This window comes from Equus caballus, chromosome 16 (genome assembly GCF_041296265.1).
Source record: "Equus caballus isolate H_3958 breed thoroughbred chromosome 16, TB-T2T, whole genome shotgun sequence".
NCBI lineage: Eukaryota > Metazoa > Chordata > Mammalia > Perissodactyla > Equidae > Equus > Equus caballus.
Window position 1 is genome coordinate 96021532 of NC_091699.1, and position 18362 is coordinate 96039893.

Consider the following 18362-nt stretch of genomic DNA (forward strand, 5'->3'; position numbering starts at 1 on the left):
AGCCACGCAGGATGAAGTGGAGATTATAGGATGAAGCAGAGGTGGTGGGTGTGCAGAGTGGAGATGAGGACTCAGTGAGGGTAATGACGGGGCATGGAAAGGAGGACAGTATGCTGAGGACAAGTCACAGGCTTGGGTCCATGGGATGTAGCAGCTGATCAGGTGTGGACAATAAAGGCAGTGCGAGGTATTACAGATGATTTTTAAAATATAGTAGGAATTTTTAAAGCTTTCATAAAAAGTCCCTTATTTAAAATTTTAATCTTCGATGTTATCCTTGCTCATCATATTGCTACTTGTGAGCTCTGTTAGTATACAGAATTACATTTTAAAATATCAGTAAGAGAAAAACACTTAAAATTATGTTTTATCGGGGACTATAACTTAAGTAGAAGATACCTGTTAAATTCCTAAAACATTTCACTTCTGTGTCCAGCTCTTTTATAGCACAGGCTGCAATGAACTATAGAAGATCGCCAAATTCTTTATCCCAAGTTGGTAATTCTACAGTAAGCATAATTCCATCTTTATGGAATGAGTGCCTCATTGTTGGCCAGGCAGTTCCGGGGCCTTGTTAAAGTTCTTGCGGAGCCCGCTGTAAGCTAGCCTCCGTGATAAACCAGGTGGCAGATACATGATAAAATGAGTTTGCAATGTGCTCAATGTGCTGACCTTTATACTTCTCAGACCTTGCTATTTTAGGAAAGGTATCAGTATAACCATGGTATTCTTTTTCCTGGAAATAAAAATCCTTAATAACCAGACACTCTTATAAACAGAGTGATTTACATATGGGAATAAATAGGCGGTTGCGTTGGGTTAGTGGTTATCTGCACTTGTGAGGAGAGTTTTATGTCATACGGAATAGAATGCTTTACAGGAGGCCTCATAGGCCGCTTTACGTAAAGTCCTTACATGCTTTGTACAAGTAAACAGCTTAACGTAGTTTAAGCAGAAAATGTCAGAGCACTGAGAGATTATGTTGTATGTAATATACATAGAGAAATTCCCAGGAGATCAGGACAGTTCTCAAGAAAAAGATTCTATTTATAAATATTTACCCCTTATTATTTATTTAGATGGTCTACATCAATGAAAAATAATTTAAAAAATTGCACTGTTGATATGTCTATAAATACAGCGTGTTTGTGTAGAGCTGGAGATAATAATGTTAACAGTGCTTTATTTCGCCTTTTGTTTATATGCCTGTTGGTATTATGTGAAAGCCGCACTTACGATGTGCCTTTTTCTGTTACTAGACTTTTTTTTTTCCTTATCTGGTTTTTGCCTTGTACTAGAAAGATAATGTAAACATCCGTTTTGTTATATCATTAAGATAATTCTTAGAAAGTGCTTAGAAGGACTTTTAAGTAACTAAGATTAAATAGTATTAAAATTAGGAATTCTTCTTTACCATCTCTATTCATTGGGTGACTTTTAACTAGACAGATTTACTCCACATTATTTTGAGCCATTATTTGAATTTCGTTGCTGAAACATTTCAAGGAAAACTGCGTTGTCAACTTGGTAGCATTTGGATAAGGCATTTTTGGTCTCATACCCATCTGTAAGAGTTTGAGACATTCTGTGAGCGTGGCAAAAGTGAACAACAGAGATACAAGCAGACCTTTGACCAGGTGTGGTCTCTCTGAGGTATTGCATCACCTTTCCAAAAAATAATTTGAAATGTCCACAACAATAATTGAGACTATTGAAAAAATACGTGCTTCAAATAGAATTCTTCATAATGCTTTCTGACGGCCCTATTTGCTGAAAATTGCACATGGGAAATGACTCTGAGAAATATGCTTCTGAGGATTGGACTTTAAAAGTAAATATTATTTAGGAAGAAATTATTGCGTTTGTTTCTCAATAATGGATTAAAGTTTACTAAATGCTGAGGTCTCTTCACTTAAAAAGTTATCTTACTATGTTAATAATGAGGCTATATAGGGAAATCAGTTTATTCTTTGCATTCTGCTAAATAATCAATTAACAGACATTTTTGGAGCACTTGGTAGAGTTAAGAGACTGTAGCAGGTCGGGAGAGGAGGATCCAGAGGGGAATTACATAGTTTCTATTCTTCTTGACATTTAATTAGACATGTAAAATTTGGGGAGAAAGACATGGAAAGCGAACAATACAATGAGTTTCGGCGCTGTACAATTGAGTGCCAAAGGAGGAGATTCAAAGAAGAAAGGAAATTCACAGAGGGAGATCTTGGTGGGACTGAGTGGCCCGGGCGTGCGGTGTGGAGGGGCTGGCTCCTCACAGGCCTGGAGATTAGGCACTTTTCAGAATATGGAGGGGAACAGTGTGTGCAGGGTCGAGGTCATGAAGCCAGCTACCATGTTTGAGCATCTTCTCTCCATGAGGCATTGCTCATTTACATTCTTTTCAGAAAAACAGGCAACTTGGTGATGGTGCCGAACAATTAGGGAACAGGCCTCTGTGGCAGGAACCACCCTTCTCTTGATAGAGATGAGGAAACTGAGACTCAGAGAAGTTAACCTACTTGCCTAAGTTCACACAGCTGGCGAACAGCTGAGTTGGATGGAGGCCAGGTCTTTTCTCATTTTAAAACCAGTGTTCTTTGATTTATGATTCTGCTGGGAACGAATGTAGTCTCTTTATAAGACAGTAATTTTAAAATTTCGCCCATACAACAATTGACATAAGTCAAGAAGGTATAAATTTAATTTAAAAGGTTGTCAAATACATTTTCATCTTTTTGCTTTGACATTGGATTACAAATGGCATATATTTGACCAATGCTTATAATCTGTGTTTCTTAGATTTATAAAAAACAAAACAATATTCTGGGCCTCCTGTCTTCAGCAGATGTGGTAAGTTTGCTCAGAGTAGTGTGACCTGGGTAACATTGCTCTTGGCATTTGGGATCTTCTCAGAGGAAGTTTTGCGAAGTTCCAGAAGATAATGTACTTTCACACCAGTAATGTGATGCCATAAAAATTTCCCCAAGAAATGACAGGGGTAACTCCACAGCGCATGCTGAATTCATTTATCATCCTCCTGTGGTTATTTTATGCTTTCCTCGTGCATCATTTTCACACACGTCTGTGCTCTCTACTAATCGAAGACTTGTTCTGTTGGAGGCATGTCCCTTTGCTAACAAATTCCTCTCTTCATAGAGCTATTTAGAACACCTGGCAAATAAAATTATATATTGTTTAGAGAAGGAAAGTGGAAGAATCTTATGCCATTGCTTTTGGCCTCAAGGAAAGCACTCTTATTGAGCCAGTATTTATTGAGTGCAGTTGTCCATGTGCCACCAATCATGCTCTGTCCTTTGAAGGATAAAGATGTGAGTGAGAGCTGCCCTGTTCTCAAAGCAGTTTCCAGTGGGGCAATAGAAATGTTCAGAAATAACGTCTGGGCAAAACAAAGTGGGCACAGAGGAGCCAAGTTAGGCTGCTGTGGGCAGAGTAGGGAATTTGCCTAAAACCATCCAGTAGACACATTAACTCTTTACATACTTTGTATATTGGAGAAAAGACAGAATCAACTCATAATTTATTAAAATTATGTGATTAAGTATTTGAGCCATTTATTTTTCTAAGTGTTTGGTAAATAAGCATGACCCAAACGTAGTGTCGTCCTAGGTGAGACAGAAGAGATTAATTTATTTCTAATGTCTCTTTTGGAGAAAGATGGGGGCATATAAGTCATCTGAAGCTTCTTCATGCTAACTGTGACTAGGAGATTAAAACACTCAGTATTGACAGTCAAGTTTCAGAGCCTGCAACTTTTTTGTTGATAGAAAAGAAAAATCCATAAGGGAGAGGTGCGCTGTGTTTCACTTTAATGACAAAGGGTTTCAGATGTGCACACGATGCTCTTTTTTCCTCTGGCTTTTCTTTGTGTGCAGGAAATAAGGCTGCATTTTGTAGGCTGGCTTCCAAACTTTCAAATGGTGAAAGTGTGACTGGGCGTGCTCTCTAAGACCCCATTCAGCTGTGAAGTGTTTGTTCCTTGTTTCCGGGAGTTAATCTGCCTTCTAGGTTAGAAAACTCAGAATTTTTATTTTATCGCTTACCATTATTCGTTTTTAATCATAAACATTTATTTAAAGCTCACTGCATCAAAAGCTTCACCAGAAGATTTTGACTGAAATTTTCAAGAGAAATTAAGGATATAGTTTCTGCTTTTCTGAAGTTTATGGCCTAAAGAAAAAGGTCCATTTATAGTGCAATAATGGAAACAAAACAAGAAACAGAAGAGAGCAGACTGTTAGCAATCATAATAATTATAACACTAGCCACTTCCTTGGCGGGCACTGACTCCTTTACACGTGTGACCCACGTGGTTTTTACCCAGCACTGTGAGATGTATGCACTGCTGTCGTCTCTCCGGGGCGCAGGTGAGAAGACGGGGGCTCAGCAAGGGTGAGGTCTGGTAGTTTGTTCAAGGGTCGTGTGACAAGGTACTGGGAGTGTTGAGATCTCAACCCAGCAGTCTTTCTGTTTGTTGGCCTGTTTCCATCCGTATGGTACGAATCAAGTACACAAATACTCAGCAATGTAGATTTGAATCCTAATCCAAGTTAGTTCTGGAAAGACTTAATGAAGGAGGTAGGCTGCGAGGGACGGGTTTGGAAGCATTATGATCATACAGCTGTAGAAAGGATGAGGAGGACTTTGACGTTTCAGTGTTTGGAGAGGAGGGCTGTGTCACGTGGCCTGATCTGCCTGTGAGGCTTGCGTAGTATTGATACCGCTCGCACCTAATACCCTCTGCCCCACCACCCGCCAAGGTCAGCAAAATCCACTTTTAGACTCAACATCGTGGACACCTGTGAAGTTTCTGATGTCACTTCTGAATGACGTAACACCCTGCCAGTGGCTCAGTGAAATGACTTTAAGTGGCATATTTTAAGAAGTGTCTTGAGCCCAAAAACAGTACTGCGAGTGCTCTCGTAATTTATTCACCTGCATTATTGGAGGCAGAATAATTCAGTTCATTCCTCTCATCATTAAAAAATAGAATTCCGTTGCCAACATTAAAATAACCAAATGTCATTGCGAATTGACAGTCACTTGGAGGTTTCTGATTGACTTTTCTCACTTTCCCCTGAAGCCCTAGCAGAGTATTTAGAGCATGTCCGCATGTGTGTTATGTGTGTGTTGTATCTCTATGTACAGTGTATTCCACAAAGGACCATGAAGTCGTGCACAAGTTACAACCAACAATGGAACAGAATAAACGTGTGAAGCTAAGGGATACGCTCACTCACGAACATTAGTTTATAAATTTGTTCTGAAATACTGTATTTAATATCATTTTGTGGTTCTCTGCACTGATTACAAGTAGGACTTGTGAAAATGCAGTATGCCATGGACTTTAAGTAGAAGAAAAACAAAAGATATTTCAATATATGTGTGTAAATGTAGATATATTATTACCCTCTAATAGTTATTAAGGCTTGAGATCCAACAGTTTTGGATACTATTGTTGAGAATCTTTTTTTTTTTCTTGAGGAAGATTAGCCCTGAGCTAACATCTCCTGCCAATCCTCCTCTTTTTGCTGAGGAAGACTGGCCCTGAGGTAACATCGTGCCCATCTTCCTCTACTTTTCATGTGGGACGCCTGCCACAGCATGGCTTGACAAGTTGTGGGTAGGTCCACACCCAGATCCGAACTGGCGAACCCTGGGCTGCCAGAGCGACATGTGTGAACTTAAGCGCTGCGCCACCGGGCTGGCCCCTGTTGAGAATTTAACGTGTATCTTAATAACTTGATTTCCATTGGTCTTTTCTTCCACTGGTGTTAAACCTTAACCTATTCACACAGCAACAGTTTTCTGTTTGTTAATGACCTGACGTTAACGGATTTGAAAAATACTTTTCCTTCAAGTACCAAGAATTCTCAGGCATATTTTTTAAGAGCAATATTCCATCCTAATGTACTAATTTGTGGCAAGAAAATTAAGCACCTGTATTTCAGTTCAACAGTTCTGTGATAAATGGAGTATAATTAACCATGCAGATTCTGCGACACTCACTTAAATATTAATTTGGGTTCTTTTATATCCTAGGCACTGTGCTAGGCATTGAATCCATAGTGATTAACGTAAACATATGCAATTATAAAAGTATGATTATAAAATGTAGACATCTCTCAAATTTCAAATTGGCCGTTGCAAAAATAAGGACATATTATTAAAGTTCTTCTTACCACAAAAGTAGAATCTTCTTTTCAGTAATTAAACAAATATTATTTATAGATGTCAGTGAATATTTATTTTAAAGCCTCTATCAATGTTAGGTTTACTGTAAGTGAAGTATTTTATTTTCATGTAAAGAACAGTGCCAATTTATGCTTAGAATTGCTGCTTTACAATTAAGAGAAACAGCATCGCGAAGTAACGCAGAAAGAGAAAACTCTGTTTTGAGTGGCAGCGCAGTCTTGTGAGTTTAAAAGGTCAGGCTAGCACAGGAGGCTCCAGAGCCGCCACTCAGTATCATGCCGAATGCTGTGACAGCCAGGGCTGATGCAGCTGAAAATATCTGCAGCCTTGGAAACCTTGTAAGTTTCAGAAGGTCATTTTGGCATCATGGTAGGAACACTGATTCACAGGGAAGGTCAGACTGGACAGCCAGGCAAGTAAGTAGGTTGCTGAACCCACAGCTGTAGATTTTAGAGCAATTTTCAACTGCGATAACTGGGTATCCTAATTCGATGTGTCCGTCTTCCATGGAAATATGTATAGAGAAATGAGCTTTACCTGTTGGGTGAATTCTAACTTCGCTTTTCCCTTCTGAAACTTTAAGTGTTGCGTCTACAGCTGTACCTGGTACCAGGACAAATGTTACTTTAATTTTATTTTTGTATGATGTACGCTCCATCAAAAAAGGATGTGAGTCGGCTTACGACAGCAAAGGGCACATAAAATAGGACTGTAAAAAAGAGACATAACAAATCAATTAGAAGGAAAAGAGATGAAACAAGTACTTGAGATGAAATTGAGCACTAAATTTCTCTCTCAGCTTTCTGGCAACCAAAGCAAAAGCTTTAGGAAGTAAAAAAAGTCTCAAGTTTATTTAATAAGATCTCTTCATATCCCATATAGTCTTGTTCTTAGCCCTTAGGGTGTCTAGTTAAATATTCTGGCTCTGCCCTTGGGTGAAATCTTGGAATAGATGAATTCCAATTAATTAAGAAGTGAAGGCCGAATTCTTCAGCTTGGCCCTCAAAGCTCTTACTGACTTGGTTCCAGCCTTTCTCTCCTGCCAGCCCATTGCACATGGGTGCTCCGTACAGCTCTGTGCTTCCCCGTCTCCCTGCCTTTGCTCTCTGGATTCCTGCAATCTGGATCACCATCCCTTTTGGTCTCTAACCAGATGAAGTATCCATCCAGGTCCATCTCAGATGTCTTATCCATCCCGAACCACCCCGACCTCTCTCTCCTTTAACTCACCAAACTTTATTATCCCTGCTGTGTGCTTCTCACTTTCTTTCTTTATGTACAGCTGCTTGTGTGTTAATATTTTGTCCCTGGGTAAGCAGTAAATTCTTCAAAGCTGGTTCCATGTATTCCCCCATATCTCGGCTACATACGGAGTCAATAAACTGTTAATATAATCAATACATACATATTATTTTATCCATGTATTGTTTATTTTTAATGAGTGTATTTATTCATTTAATAAGATTATTGTATTGGATGTATTTGGATTTGTTTGAAGAAAACATTTCTTTTTCTAGGATAGTAGAGAAGAAAGAAGGAGAACTTAAAAAAATAAGTACAATTATAGAAATAAAACCTGCAATTTTTGTCAAAGGAGATATTTTGGGGTGGTAGAAATGGGATTGTACTTTTTTTATTGTTTTGACTTTGGGCTTTCATATTAGAAAGCAATTTAGTATTTCTCATTTCTCTGTGCTATAAGGTAACTCATATGATAGAGAACAGATTTGTTACATGTAAAAGAAAAACATCTCTTATGCCACTTCAAACCCTCTGGGCTTTCTCTCTAGGATACTTGTCTGTGGTTTTATCAGCTGTCAAAAAAATCTGTCTGACTCCGCATGGTTTAGAAGTGTTTCAGACAGTTATTCCACCTCCTTCGCTGCTTTTCAGATACTGTTTAGTGGCTAATATTGATCAGTCTTACTGTATGCATACTTGCTTAACGTGTATTCAGTTTGATCATTTGGAGCAGCTTTCCATTTTACTTATGTGGAGGGTTTCCGCTGATACATTTGAAGCTCCTCTCTTGAAAGCTCTGAAGAAAATGTAGGCTTTCCTGCCTCAGAGGGCAGACAAATAAAAATAAAATCGTGCTCAAAGAACTCATCCTCAACAATTAATCTTTAAATCAGTCACTGAGTATTTAGAACGATGCAACGTATTAAACACTAGATTAAGACTGATTAACAATTTTAATTAAGAAGAGAACCTGATAGATGTAGTGTATAATTTCCACGTCTCTGAGTGTGTATTATTGGTGTCCAGTGTCTACTCATGGATGTACAAGGACAGTAGCATCCATCTCTCACCTCTGTGAAGGGACCATCTTATCTCCATCAGAATCTATGTGCAAGGCTTTCTCCTTCACTTGCATCTCAGAGCAAACCACAGGTGATGCAGCCATGGTCGCGCCACCGTATCCTGCTCCACCCCCAACCTCTCTCTCTGTTGTTTGGCTTCTATTATATTTATAGTCATTTTCATTTCCACAAAGTTTGGTATTAAATTGCCAGCATGTGTTGTGAATGAATGTTTAATTTGGCGTCAGAAGACCTGATTTTGGGTCCTGATTCCTCCATTTAATTAGCTTAGGGAACTTTGGTGGGTCACTGCCACAACATGGCTGCCGACAGGTGGTGTAGGTCCCCACCCGGGAACCGAAGCCAGGCTGCTGAAGCAGAGCTGCTGAACTTAACCACTAGGCCACAGGGTGGCCCTGCTATTTATTTTTTATATGTGTGTGTGTTTATATATAATGGTGAATTTGACATTTAAATGAGAGGAAGATATGGAAAGTTTGAAGAGTGCTACATGCTTGCTCTTTGAATTATCTTTCAGATACACTGGGGGAATTTTCTTTTTGCAGAGTAGCATTTGCATGCTAACTTGGAGTGAACTGTTAAGCAGGACTAAAACATAAGTGATTTGAGACACAATGAGCAATGTGATGTGGTGAGTAGGATCGTGATGTTGTGGAGGTTCATGTATGGTGCCTGATTTAAAATAATATTTTAAAAAATGAACGTAACTTTGCCAAACATTTTGCAGGTATGTTAGTTTTCTAAAGTAGTTGATAGAATATAATGAAAAAGCATGTCACCAAAACTCAAACAAGCCGTCTTTTCAAGGCAGATATTCTGGGCTTTTAGGAAATTACTGGGTAGAAATGTAATAGACAATCTCTTGGGGGAGTAGTATTTTAGCTTTAGTTGATTACGATTGTGAAAATTTAGTGAGATTAAGAATAACCTGGGGATTTTGGTTAGAATGTAGATTCTTGGTCCTAATCCTCAGTAGGTTCCAGGAATATATATTTTTAACAGTCACCCATGGGTGACAGATTCAGGTAGTCCAAGATTCTTTCTGGAGCACCAATATCCCAGAACAGAAAGTGTTGCTGCTGATACAGTGTTGGCTGTTATTTGAGTTTATTAGTCAGCTACCGATGTGTAGTGATTTGCCATGAAAAGCTAGTCATTGCTTTCTAAGTGCATATGGTGCTGACGGAAACACACACAACTTTAATCTCTGTCTCATTAGAAGGGGGTAGGTCAGAGTTCCTCAGGAGTTACAACTTTTCCAGAATGCACAGAACCTTATGGGCAATTAAAATAATAAGGAAGGGTTATTCTTTTTCTATTTGACAAAGGAACCAAAACTCAGGCTGCCCTATGGTTTGTCCATTGTGACTTCAGTACGTATAATCTTTTGGAAGGTACAAAATCCTGAGAATGAAATCCTCGATCTCATCTCCTGAGGAATGGGACTTTATTTATGCCATGACAATATGATCGAAGTACATTGTCAAAAAGAGAATAAAAGCATTGGAAATGCCCATATTTTGACAACCAACCATCTTAAGTCTCTTGAAAATCCATTTTTAGGTACTTCTTTATTCTGCGAACTATTACTTAATAACCAAGAAAGAGTTTGAGGAGGACAAAGCACGGGGAGAATGTTTATTTTCTAATAGGACATATGTCCATTGGCAAGATCACACAAGAGTCTATACCTGTCTTGGTTATTTTAATCTGAAGTGCGTGCCACCTCCGGAGAACATTCCACTCCAGACTCCGAAATGACTGCAGGAGGAGCCCCAGCCTCAGGGCAAGTGACCACATGGGAAGATGTGTTTGGCCCGCAGGAGTTCATCTGAGTTCTATTGTGCCTCAGCTGGTCTGATAACACCTTGTATTATTTATAGCAGTTGTCAGAAACCATTTCCTTTAGTCAATTAGTGTCTAAAAAAGGAGAGGGGGAGCAGGATATTTTCTGACATTTGTAGAAATAATGTGTAAAAAAAGCATACCCTTAATCATAGGACATTGTGCTGTCAGAGATTTCCCAAATATAACATGCCCCGCAGGCTCTAACTACATATTCTGTTTTTATTAATAAGAATAGTAAGCCGTATGTTCTCCGTTTTGATACTCTGTCAATGCAAACATTTATTCAAACTTCCAGCCCCTGTTTTTTGGCAAATAATTACAAAATATAAATATTGGAATTGTTTTAGCAATGAAATGGTTTATTTTGAAATAACAGGAGTTGAAAAACTGACTTTACAAATGTTTCCATTGATTAGCTGCCATATAAGGGCTAAGAGCTGAAAATATTTTGCAAAGTACAAAGACAAGGCTTTAAGTTCTCTTGGTAGGAAAAAAGACGTATCATATCTGTTGCTCATTCCCATGATAGAAATTTACAATATAGATTTAGGGATAGTATATTTTTAAGGCCTAGCATAGATTTAACAGATATAGAAAAGCTTGTTATTCATTGTCGGCGGAATTACGTATTGGTAAATATTTTCTTGGAAGAAGTTCATTGTTCTAGTTCAAAGTTAACATATGCACATACTTTATGTTCTAAGTGTTTATATTATTAAAGCCACTCAAACATAAGCTTGGTTTTGTACATACAATTGCAGCATTGCTTAAAATAGTGAAAATTGGCATTAATTTAGGTGACCACTAATAAAGAAGTGGACATATAGTGAAGGACAGTCATGTGCCAAATAACGATGTTTCAGTCCATGATGGACTGCGTATACAGCAGTGATCCCATAAGATTAGTACCATATAGCCTAGGTGTGCAGTAAGCTATACCAGCTAGATTTGTGTAAGTACACTCTGTGATGTTTGCACAATGATGAAATCGCCTAATGACGCTTCTCTCAGAAGGTATCCCCGTCACTAAGTGACGCATGGCTATAATACACAGTTGTTAAAAAATATTTACGTTGACCTATTTCTATTGACATAGAAAAGTCATTAACATAGGTTGTAGAAAGCAAGCCTCAGAACAATATGCTTAGTATGTTTCCATCATTTGTATAAAAATGATAAACTGTGTGTGTGTGTATGCGAATGCTTAGGAAAGGGACTAGACACACCATACTAACGCCAGCGGTTACCTTTGGGCTGGGAGCGGTCTGATTTGGTAGTGGAGGGAGGGGAAGTTCAGTTAGACTTCAGTATCCCTTCTGTTTGGTTTAAACTTATTACAGTGAAAATGACATTTAGCAATGTGTAAAAGCAAGCAAGCAGCAAGAAAAAGTTGTGGATTTGTGTACGTGATTTGTATAGATTACTTGATAGAGTTCTGCTCATCATTTGAACTTACAGTTTACTGTTTCTCCCATTATTATTTAGTGATATCTCTCTATGTGGGTAATAGCCTTATAATTTATACCCATACTTCTCAATACACCAAAAAAGAAGCAGAACCATATTTAAGAGTGCAAATTGTTAAATCATGTAGATTATTGGAGTTACTGGAGATGTGGAAATCTAGGTATGGAGGGAGAAAAAAGGCTCAAAATTTAAATATATAATATTTGGTTCAAATTTTAATTTGCTCCTAAGCCGTTACATTTCTTATATGAGAATCCTTTATTCTCACAGTCCTAATCACCACGTGGTAGGTTTTTATTTTATTTACTTTATACCTCTTTCTGAGCGTGAGCTCTGTGAGGACATGGCATTTTCATGTATGTCTGCAAATGTTCCTGTGAATGATGATTTAGAGATCCCAGATCTGTGTTGTTGTGCTGCCTGTAGTCAGATCTTGGTTCTTAAGTATGTTAGAAATTCAGGGGAATAGAATTGTAACAACAAAGTGTGATAAGCGATTTATGTATAGATACAAATTTATTTATCAGGGAGACAGATTATCTTTTTACCTGGTTAATTTTATGTTTTCAGACATCTAGACTCTCAGTGTATTCTTCTTTTTTATCAGTTAAGCCTTATTCGAAATATTGAGTAGACACACAAAAAATATGCCTCCCTGGTTTAAAGAACTTTTGAAATTTTAGGCTTCTGCAAAATACAGTCTGAAACTTGGTTATTATATAGCAGTTGCAATAATATTAGTTTAATTTGTTGTTGCTCAACATTTCAGACCTAGTTAAGTATGTGAGTTATGTGGAACCTTTCCCCAAGGATATTTAAGCTGCACTGAAGTGAAAATATGAGTTGTCAACCCATGTCTTCGTTTTGTAACTTATCTTCCTCATTTACGCCAGGGAAAAACAACTGGGCCTTGACTCACTATTTGTCAGGGAAAACATAATTCCTATTTCTATGTGAGCATATGTGAATTTGTGATTTTTTTTTTTAAAAAAGCTCAAGTTAAACTGAGATCCTAATATTTTATTGGTATGAGAAATAAATTCAGTTGACACTAGTATAATGACTGTGTTTGAGATTATTTGTTAAAAAAGTAATCTTTAAAGTCAAACATATAGATCAGTAGAAATATCCATAGGATTGTAAAATTAAACTGTGTAGCACATTTGTGGCTTCAGTGTTTGTAAAATTTGTAATAAGAGATATATTTGTTAAGCAATAGGAACTTTTACGGGTTAAATGGGAAGGAGGAAATGTTCATGCATTGAGTTGTGTCATGAGAAGTCCACATTTAATTCATTTAATTAGGATGCATTTGAGTAATACTATACCATATTCCTAATTGGTTCCATTCATTATATTCTGAAGAATAGCTATTTTAGATCTCTTTAATTATAAACATAGATTTTACATACTTTTCTCATAGTGATTAATAATTAAGCAACATATTTTGGGCAATCTTCAATAGAAATGAGCCAGTAAAACTTCCTGGATTGAGGTTGCTATATTAGGTTTTAAATTAGAGATTTGGATTTTCAAGATTTATCTGTTACGGTCAAGCTTTTGTACTCAGACACAGTTAGTAGTATTGAGGGCTGGTGCCACATTAAAATTTTAGGAATTCTGCAAACTGTGACAGCTATGATTGTCTGGTCCTAATAGAGATATGCTTTATATTTTGGCCAAAATTTTTTTTTTTCTATTTGTCATTTCTTCACATGTTGACTTTGTAGTTTAGCCCAATTAATTGAGCCTGCTCAAATGAAAAACAGGCACAGGCTAATTACGAAGAAGATCCTAATGACCGTTGGCTGTGAGAGTGATTTCTGCCTTGGAAGCAAAGGTGGGCCAGTGGGGCATGCAGCTGATTCCACCATGGGAATACTTCCTCAGTGCTCTCTTCAGCATCTTCGCACTTATTTATGAGTTGTGCAGTAACATTATTCGGGAAGCAAAGGAGAATTTGCTCCCATTCCTCAAGGAATGGAGATCATATTTAGAAAGGTTTTAGGCAGAGATACCGCCAACCTCTGTAAGAAGCTAGATAGATGATATTGTTCAGAAGATATAAAGGTTGAAAATTAAGATTTTGGCCCCTAGTTACTATGCTAAGTAAAATATAACTCATTTAAGTAACCTTTAGAATCAAAGCCCATAATTATGGCATTCCAGTGGGAATAACGATATCACAATGTGTTATGGCGTTCCATCTAGCATTCACAGTTTTGTCGTCCTAATTTCACATTGGTAGATTTCGGTTGGGGCAATGTACCATTCTCCCTGAAAATTGCTAGGATGGTGATATCTGATTTTTCTACCATTTAGCTCTGGAGCATATACCAGCATTGTTAATTTTGTCATAATCTGTATTCTGTTTTCCTAACTATTATATTGAAATACATACTAAATGAGATGGACATTTATGACTACCTAAGGCTTACAAGATAACTTCTTTGTGTAATATATGGAGCAAATAAAATACTAAGTAGGATTAGTGTTTTCTCTTGAAGAATGATAAAGTAGCATTCAGGGACTGGCCTGGGGTTCACCGGTTTGGATCCCAGGTGCGGACATGGCATCGCTTGGCAAGCCGTGCTGTGGTAGGCATCCCACATATAAAGTGGAGGAAGATGGACATGGATGTTAGCTCAGGGCCAGTCTTCCTCAGCAAAAAGAGGAGGATTGGCTGCAGACGTTAGCTCAGGGCTAATCTTCTTCAAAAAAAGAAAAAGTAGCATTCATAGTGTTATTTTATTATGCTTTCTTGTAGAAGAGGGAAATGTTAAGAGATAGCCTGTTTGAATATCATCAGAAAAAAATGCAAATTTCCCTTCTTTTGCCAGAATTGAAGACTGATTCTGTCAGGAATTCACAGATAATTATTTAAATGTTTTAAATTTGCAAAACTGCGTGTAACTGTTTCAGATTATTCTGTGGATAAAGAAAATCTTCCATCAACTTCACGATTAAGGAGGTATATAAATGTGGTTCTGTCTTTACTTCATTAGCTCCTGCTCTCTTTCCAACGAGTGGTGTTTGATGCTGGTTTCATTCAGTTATAAAGGAGACATCACTGGTGTATTAAACTCTGTCTCTATAGCCCAGGCATTGTAACTTGTAGAAAATACTTATAAACTTGTATTCAGACATACTAAGAAAAATATTCAGTCATGCCACAAATCTGATTGTTGGCTCACTCGGACCAGGCACTGTTTCGGTGCTGGCTGTTTAGTGGAAAACTAGTCTGACCACGGCCTGCCATCATGGAGCTGATTTTTTTATGACAAAGGTAGATGATTAGCAGTTATTGAGATAGGTGCATAATATCATGCCAAGTATGAGTAAGTGCTCTGAAGAGAAATAAAGCAAGGTGAGGCTCTGGCAAGTCGGGCTGGTGTTGAAAGCCACAGAAGTGGATGCTTTTGATAGTGGGCTGGGAAAGCTTCTAGGAAGATCCCTGTGGTGGGAACTGCATAAAGGGCTGTTTGGGTCCAAAGCTGGTGACCCAGGATACAAAGAGCACCGAGCCATGGTGATATTTACCTTCTGGTGATTCTTAGCTTTTTAAATTTTTTTTGCTTTGCCTGATACAGGAATCAATTCAGAATTCACTTTTTAATAGCGTAGAGGCTTCATGTTTTCTTTTGTCTTAAATATAGGTACTTAAGGGACGAGAGGCATGTTCTGACTTGGATGCAGTTTAGTCAGCTGCCTCGGGAGTTCTCATCTTTAGCAGTAGGGTTTCACCTGACCAGCACCCACTCATTCTCCTCCCAATAGGCGGCCGCCCGATGCTGGGGAATCAGAGCTATCAGAATGATCAGGGAACTGCTCTGACAGACCTTAGGTTGCTTGTTTGAGCTGGGAAACTCAAGCTTCCTTTTCTGGGCAGCAGCTTGTCACCCATAACACAGTGTCATGTGTCAGACCAGCAGGCCATGTTGACAGCCGCCCTGCCATTCCAGAGGATGTTGGTTGAAAGTTATCTTTTTTCTCAGCAGGATTTCTAAGACTTTGGTCCTTTGTGTATCTCCTTCATGATTTTTGCCATTGTGTTTGCTTAGTCTTATTCTTTCAATTCTTCCTAGTAAACGTTAACCTCTTCCTAAGCTACAGTGTCTGTGTAATCACAGGCTTGGCTAGCTAGTTTTAGCATTCGGATGCATCTATTACAATTCTGTTGTTTCTGCACCACTTCAAATCGCCATGGGTGCTCCCAGTAGTGTGTGTACCGCCCGCCGAGAAACACTGATCTCAGCTTTTTGTTGTGTGGAATTGGATACTGCTGAAGGCTGCATTAACCCGTTCAGACCACGGTGTTTCCCATATAATAAATCACAGCTTTGCTACTCTACTTTGTCGCTTAATGAGGAAAGAAATGACCATACAACCTCTAGAAATGCTTAGTTGGTTGTTTGTGTACTGAAATCTCTGTTAATATTTGGGACAAGCCCTGGGCAAAATTGTTCTGTGAGCCAACTTAGTTTGCCAAAGCAATGCATTGCTAATTATGGACTTGTTGACACCAGTGAGTCAGGGGGAGAAGTTAGGGTTTTGGGCAAGGGGCCCCTCCAAACATCGATGGTGAAGTTGGTCATCTCTTCCAGTTAGATGAAAACTGTCTTAGTAAATAAAAAGACCTCAAGTAATCACTCAGTTAACTTCCTCGATATGTAGCCTATTTCAAAATCAGAAGCTAATGAAGAAAGTCCCCAAAATTCCCGGCTAACTGCTCTGGGATGTCATAGAACCGACCTGTGTATATTTGGTTCAGAAGAACTGAAATGAGTAGTAAACATATGTGACTTAGAAATTTAACCTTGCTCAGAGAGGCTGTCCAATTCTCCAAAATAGAATTATAGTCTCATACTTTGTCAGCGTCTGTTTATCCTCTATCGCAGTATGTATGCAACCCTTAAATAGACATTTATATGAAGCCATCCGCTGTCTGTTTAGTGCTAATATACACTAATTGCTATAAGAGTAATTAGTAATTTTTCATGCTTTTTTTTAAACTTTATCTTTGATCCTTCTCTGGGTTTCCTTTGGTCTACTGTTATATTTTCTTCTTTTCTATTTCCCTCCTCGTATCTCGAAGTAGAAAATATATGTGATTTCTGACATCACTCAAGGAGAAATTGGTTCTTGGTTCTTGTGGCAGGATATGCTTGTTTTTAGAACGTGTCATATAATGTGAGAAACTCTGTAGTTTAGTGTTTGGAATTTGATCAATAGGTAAAAGAGGGCTTGTTACACAGGTTTTCAAAAGTTTGATTTTCACTGCAAAACTGTTAAATTCCCCAATCATTTTTGTCTTTGTTCAGGGAAGTTTATTATAAAATGTTGAAATAATAGGTCAGAAATTTACCTCAGAACCAACTTATCTATTAGTAAATATCTTTACATTAGAAATATTTCCTTCAATAATTATTTACAAACAACATATTTTTAGGGCAAATATGTTTGCAAGAATTCCCACAATCTGGACATTACCACACACTTTTAAACATTGTCTCTGTCTTTAAAACAAAAATCCATTGTTAGTCGAAGTAATGTTTTGTGAATTCAGTATTGATCCAAATCTTATAAAATCTTAATTTACCAAAACACTCAGTTATGAAGATTTCCAGTCTTCCCTGGAATTCTTCTGTTTGAATAAAGAGAAAGATTGCAAGACAATAATCTGATATTAGCAATTTAGTCAAGTCAGTTTATAGGATATAATCTGAGTTCGTTACCCACTGTGCCCTATATCAAGGGCTGGAACACACATTACCAGGTGCAGCAAGATTAATAATGCGTAAAGGTCAGTGTCCATCTGATTGCTCAGGGTCCATGCCTGGCTAATTATTAATATTTTGATTTTCATCCTTGCCTATATATTTCACCATTAAATAGTATTTTCAACTCACAAATATATATCTATAATTCTTTCAGTGACACTTTTGGAAGTAAATAGAATTTCTCTGCTGTATAAAATAAAAATAACCATAACACCCACTTGCAAGCATTTTAGTAATTAAAGTGTATTTTGTATTTGAGTGGAACTAAGCCTGTAACATTGCGGAAAGGAAAAATAATCAAGTCTAGAAATTGATTTTGTATTTGTATTTATGCGTACCCACCTAGCAATGAAGATATTTCTAGTGGTGCCACTCTCTTTCCTCATGTTGTTTAGACCCCATAGAGCATGAGGAAATATGTCCTCAGGGTTGGGGAAACATCCTCATATACATGTTTATTCCTATTAGTTTGAATAAAATGTATTCATTTATCAAACACTTTAAAAATATCTGTTATGTTCCAGGAACTGGGTAAAAAAATGGTGATTCACCCTGTTGTCAGGGAATTTTTAACCTTGGAGGCAAAAGGACCAAGAGATAACAAAGTCCTGAGAATATTCTGAGATGGAAGAATGTTTAGCACAGTTGGCCCAGATTTATAGAGAAGGTGATATTTGAATAGCAGTGGAAACAAGGAGAAGGGATTTGCCAGATTGAAGGGGTGTGGAAGGAC

The 18362-nt window shown here is 37.8% G+C and overlaps 1 protein-coding gene across 33 annotated transcripts in view; it reads left to right on the forward strand.

Moving 5' to 3' along the window:
* The window catches only part of MBNL1 (muscleblind like splicing regulator 1), a 200187-nt gene that overhangs the window by 30433 nt on the left and 151392 nt on the right, over positions 1-18362 (forward strand). The window lies entirely within an intron of this gene.